The sequence below is a fragment of the Lycorma delicatula genome, chromosome 12 (assembly GCF_047948215.1).
Source record: "Lycorma delicatula isolate Av1 chromosome 12, ASM4794821v1, whole genome shotgun sequence".
NCBI classification, from domain to species: domain Eukaryota; kingdom Metazoa; phylum Arthropoda; class Insecta; order Hemiptera; family Fulgoridae; genus Lycorma; species Lycorma delicatula.
The window spans coordinates 26,581,119-26,587,763 of NC_134466.1; positions in this window are offsets into that span (position 1 = coordinate 26,581,119).

Genomic DNA, 6,645 nt, shown 5'->3' on the forward strand with positions numbered 1-6,645 from the left:
AGAAATGCCCCTTCTTTACTTCTTCTTATTCTCCTTTAAACTACTCAGTTTTTCATTTCTTTTGATGGCTTTTTCTGAGACTTTTCCAGTTTATTAACTGCATTTCAACTGGAATTTATATCCAATAACACGGCTAATCACCTGATAACAAAAAAGTTTCACCACAGTCCATTTTTCAAATGTTTAGATGTGAATGAAAACAACTTCTATTTCTTAAGCCAAATGCCAGTGGTAGATCAAATAAACAACAATGAGGATCTCCCTCAAACCCCCGTTCTTAAAACACTTGACTGTTTCATACTATTCTTCCCATTCATTTCTAATGTAACATCAAAATATTTATTATAGAACACATCCTGAATTATCTAATTTATACATTATAATCATTGTTTTTCTTAACAGATATTACTTTGTTTAAATTATTCCATTACCTTAAACACAGATGAATTAAAAAATGGCCAGACAACCAAGTACACTTTTAGAAGATCGAGCTATAAAAAATTTATCTTCTGGTGAGTTTAAGAAAACTTCATTTTGAAATTTATTGACCCACCTATATTTCAACATCCTCAAGTACCACATTTTCATTGACCTTTATTTTCTTCTGTTCTGTTTTCCTTGTCCATTTTTCACAGCACTATTTTCCTCATAAATGTTTTAATATATTTTTCTAAATCTTTGTTCAATATTTACTACCTACTTCTTCTTTAGAAGATAGCTGACCTTCTTTTGCCAGTATGTTTTGATGTTTATCTTGTTTTTCAATCCTTTGAAATTTTACTCAATATTTGTCGTCAAATTAACTTTCAGTGTACTATGTTTCCCATTAAACTTCTTTTAACCTCTTTTATCAAATTTCATTTCCTTATCCTTATTTTCCATTGCATTTCATTTCTAAGTGTAAAATTTTGCCATTAAGGATTTCTTGTAACTTATTTTTGTTTTATTGAAATATAACAATACCAATAATGGAATTTAAGATGTTTATTTTACCTTCTTAGATAACTCCATCCAAAATTTTTGCTGTAATTTTTATTATGCATCTTCAACATATAATTCTGAAGATTACATCACCATTTTTCTAATCAGAATCAGTGCTCTTGTTTGCCATCTATTCTTACCACTGTTACTTGATTCTTAAAAGAATAAAGTTTCTTGCTTTATATTTCAGACCATATATATTTTTACAATATTAAACATTTAATTCCATTTTTCATCATCAAATGAAAAATTAAAGACCCATTTCTATAAATGTCATGTAATTATTACACCTCAAAGTTTAGAAAGCTCGGTTAACAGAGAGAGAGGTGGATTGCTGGATTGACAACTGGTTTGCTTTCTGCAACATTTAGTTGCAGTACTTCCCTATCATCTGTAGCGTTAGCAATGCCGCTGAGTTCATATACCCCAGGTGAAACTAATGTGTTTGTAAATATTTACATTTTCTAGATTTTGACGAGTAACATTATTCTTATGCATGCTTTCTAAATTTAGTGTTAGAATTGAGGGCTTCTAATGAACCATGTTGTTTCTGCAATCAAGTTGGCTATCTCTGTTAATGTCCCTTCTACACATGTTCCTTGAAAATGAGTATTTTATACAATAAATATTAAAATGATATAATAGTACTCAAATTTATCTACACCTGCTTTCATTAGTGTGATAACAATTGCTGCATATTTAAAAAATCATGTTTATAAATATATAAGGAGTTTACATAGTCCTACTTCTCTCATGCAGCGTAGTAATTCAAATTTTATATCATCAATTCCAAATACTTTATATTTATCTCAGTCTTTCAGAGGACTATACATTACGCATTATGAATATTTTCCTCTGAAATTAAAAATTATTTTTTCTCCTTTATCATCTTATTATGTAATTTCTCTTCTTTATGCCATCCTTTTAAGTGTTATAAATTGATGAAAATTTGCATACATGTTCTTGACGGTGTAAGAGCACACTAAGAAAGGATTCTTATTAAATTTTGAGTTTAAAAGGTTAAAATGGAGTATTAAATTTCTCAGTAATGAATGAAGATTCGTTACTAAAAATCATACATGATTTTGAGTGTGTGTAAATATCAAAAAAACTTCTTTGTATAATTTTGTAATTCCGAGCATAAAATGTTAAAATAGAATAACAAAGAAATTTATTATTTTTTTAATTTCTCTGTAAATAATGAGAATATCAACTTTATTTTTGGTGTGTGAAATCTTCATATGAATATCTAAAAACCAATCTTTGTATTTTTTTTAATTCGGCCTTGAAGGAGGTGAAGAAAGGTAAAAATTTTCAAACAATGATAAAAAATTTTCTTCTGTACAAAACTATATATCCATTTGATTTGTTCTTGCAAATTCTCTTTAAATAAGTACGTAAAAAACATTTTCGGATTTTTTTTAATTTTAATGGGTAAAACATAACAAATTGTTTTACATTTATTTATTTACTTTCCATAAATTACCCTTTACATTATTGCCGTTTTATTCTACGTATTGAATCATACTTTACACACTGAGAGTTTTTATAAATTGAACAGGCTTTAATTTTTATTTATCATTATTATTCTCATAAGCATGACTTTAATGACCAGAGAAGAGATCTGGGATACAGAGCCTGCTGGCTAGACAGGAAGGGCAAGCGAAGCAAGCCATGACAGTCTAAACATCCCCTGACTACCACGGGAATTTTTATTTATCATTATTATTCTCATAAGCATGACTTTAATGACCAGAGAAGAGATCTGGGATACAGAGCTTGCTGGCTAGACAGGAAGGGCAAGCGAAGCAAGCCATGACAGTCTAAACATCCCCTGACTACCACGGGAAGAGCAAGGAACCATATAGTGCGGCCGAAACTGAGAGGAGGATGCTAGTTTGTATATATTAATTTTTTTTTAATTAAAAGCATTCTTTATGGATAAATGTCAAAAAAAGTTATTACCTATCAACAGAAGAAAACCCCTAAGAAAGGCACCGACATATTTGTTACCGTCTCTATTACATATAACAACAAACAAAAAAATACCCACCGGGTTGGTCTAGTGGTAAACTCGTCGTCGTAAATCAGCTATACAGAAGTCGAGAGTTTTTAGGTTCAAATCTCAATAAAGGAAGTTGCTTTTATTCGGATTTGAATAGTAGATCGTGGATACCGGTATTTTTTAGCGGTTGGGTTTCAATTAACCACATGTCTCAGGAATTGTCGGCCTAAGTTTGTTCGAGACTACACATTTACCGGTACAGTTACATTTCACTGATAAGTCGCTAATGAATTTAATTGATGCAACTATAAATTAAAATAAAAAATATATTAATAACAACTTTTTTTCTAATGTAAAAAATTATTAAAAAAATGTTACAGACGTATTTTTCAGTTACCTGATATTATAAGTTGGTGTCCAAATCTCTTTCGGAAAATTCAAACAATGTTTCCAGTATTAAATTGTTCTGAAACGAAAGAAATTCAGTTTATTTGATAGCTCTAATCGGGTATTTTTTAATCATGGTCAGCAAAGAGTAATCTCTGCGTCTATAAATAGTAATATATATATGTCATTAGTAAAACTGCAATCGAGTTTTAAAAAATTCTAGGATAGGGGGCAATAACTATAAGTAATTAAAGCATGACCGTAAAATTATTTCTTCATTAAGAAAATTCATTGCATTGACAAATGCAAAAGATTGACGGAGAACATAGCAACCGCATCAAGGAATTCCCACACGGTCTGACAATGCGGCTCTCGCCACTTGTGAGTGGCCAATTTTCCCCTTTACAACTAAGTTTCAGGGTGCCCTGGTATCTGCCCCCCCCCCCTTCAAAGAGAAAGCAGTCAAACATCAGGTGTTCATTTGACTGGACCTCCCCGCAGAAGCACTTCAAATTTCACTTCAATTAAGCTGAGTGAACGGTTAAAGTAAAAGGCTTAATATTTTAGTAACAGCATACATTTTGGCAAACTAATATTTATAGAAATATAACGGATTGAAAAATAAACATGGCCGCCATTTTATAATTTTAGAAAGTGTTTAATACCTGATTTTTTGCTAATTTTAAAAATTTGTTACCAAAACGAACAAAATATTAAATGTGATTCTTCTATCCGAACTATAAATATACATTTTTATATAAAAATAACAAAATGGCGGACAGTGGGATAACGAAAAAAAAATTGCCATTTTTCGTAAGGATATTTTTTGTTTAATTTTACAAGTAGAATCCGAAAAGTATAACCATTTTAGAAACACTCTGTAGACATTTTTTTTTTTTTTTGCTGTTTCCTTTACTGAGTAGATTCAAAGTATATAAATGCACTGTTTCTTGTTAAAAGGATTTCGTTTATTTGCTGCTTTTCATTACCGATCGCAGTCTTTCTTATGGCTGTGACGCATGTAAACAATCTGAGTTATTAGAAACACTAGTAGAGTTATTCATTTAAGAATAGTGAAGTTCACAAGCAACCAGCCTCATTGGAGAAACCCACCGGGTTGGTCTAGTGGTTAACGCGTCTTCCCAAATCAGCTGATTTGGAAGTCGAGAGTTACAGCGTTCAAGTCCTAGTAAAACCGGTTATTTTTTACACGGATTTGAATACTAGATCGTGGATACCGGTGTTCTTTGGCGGTTGGGTTTCAATTAACCACACATCTCAGGAACGGTCGAACTGAGAATGTACAAGACTACACTTCATTTACACTCATACATATCATCCTCATTCATCCTGTGAAGAATTTTCTAAACGGTAGTTACCGGAGGCTAAACAGGAAAAAGAAAGCCTCATTGGAGAAAAGAATGCAGTTGACGATTATAGGACTGCATATTTTCTGCATTTTGGTAAGTTAAGTATGGCATACCGAAGGACAGCATTAAGTTTGGCTGAATGATGAAGACGACGGGAAAACCTTTTTACTTGTCACTTTTCATAGTGTTACAGGACGTTTATAGAAATGAATTTTATTTGATGTCAGATATCTAACATGTTTTGCACGTCGGTTCAAAATACACGAGATTCAATTACTACGGTCTACGTAGTGAGAAGACGTAATTTCTCTGTATATAATGAAGAACGAATCTTGTTTGGGGTTCCGGTCGATGAAATTTTTTTATATGTGTTACATCCTCAAATTGTACAGGATCTAGTTAAAAGTTATATAAATTGGCAGATTAGATTAATCAAATGTCTTTGTCAATTTCGTAAAGTATTTTATTATATTTAAAAAGATTCAGCATATGTTGTCTTTAAAAGTTTTCATAATTAATTAAAATCTGTTTTTATTCTAAAACATGTTTCGAAAGATACAGAAAAAAAGTCGCATTTTTCTTTCGTGTTGTTTCTGCTAGTTAAGATGCTGCAGAGAATATAATAATATTAGGGACTCGCATAGAATTAAAATCACCTCATTATTATTATTATTTGTAAACTGCTTTTTTTTAAAAATTAGTAGAATCTTTGTTTATTTATTTATTTTTTAAATATAAATTATATATAATATTTAGTCACCTTATGCGTACAAAATTTTTTTTCTTCACTTATATAGTTTTCGGCAATTTAATACGGCGTGTAAATTACAGGCGCTAAAATATAATTCTTATATTACCAGAAAGAAATAACAATTTTTTAATCTATATAATTAAATTTTTATATATAAATATTATATACAGAGTGTTTCTAAAATGGTGGGTTGGCTATACTTTTTCGAATTCAACTTGTAAAATTAAATAAAAACAGGAAAAACTGCAAATTCTCCTTTTCTTGCCGCTGTCCGCCATTTTGTTATTTTTATGAAAAATTCATATCTCGAGTTTGGAGAGAGGAATCAGAATAATATTTCATAAGCGTCTTGGTAAAAAAGTTTTAAAATTAGCAAAAATTCAGGACTTACATACCTTCGGAAATTACAAAATGGCGGCCATGTTTATTTTTCAATCCGTTATATCTCCAAAAATATTAGTTTTACCAAAATTTATGTTATTTGCTAAAATAAAACATACCAAATATTAAACAATACCCCCTTCGTGGCCTATCCATTTTTTATGGAAAGTTTCTTGAAGGAAATCTAATACCAACTGACTGAAACGTGCTGGAGCTTCATCGTGGTAGAACCACATATTTTCTCTTAATTGTAGAGGAAGGTCTTCCTACAAATGTGGAAGATTTTCGGTCAATTGAGCAAGATAATTTTCTCCATTTAAATGATTTGGTAGAATGACAGGATCCAAAAGATAGTCATTAAAAATCCCTGCCCGTATGTTCAGGGAAAACCTTTGCTGATGGCTACTTTGAAAGGTACCACGAGGATTCTCGTCGCTTCAGATATGCTGGTTGTGATATTTTTAAACACCATTCTTGTTAAAAGAAGCTTCATCTATGAACAGAAACCTTGCAGAAAATAAACTGTCTTCAATTAATGATCTCCGAAACCAATTACAGAATGCCAATAAACGTCGAAAATCGTACTAGAATTAACAATAAATAAAAACAAATAATATTTAATCGAATTGAACGTAAAGTGAAGGACATGAAAACAGGCACAAAATTACAACATCTATTTTTTGCCACTACGGCTATTTTTTATTAACCGATCTTAAAAAAATAAAATGTCATCTGAATTAAAAAAAAAGGTTTAATACAGGGTTATCATA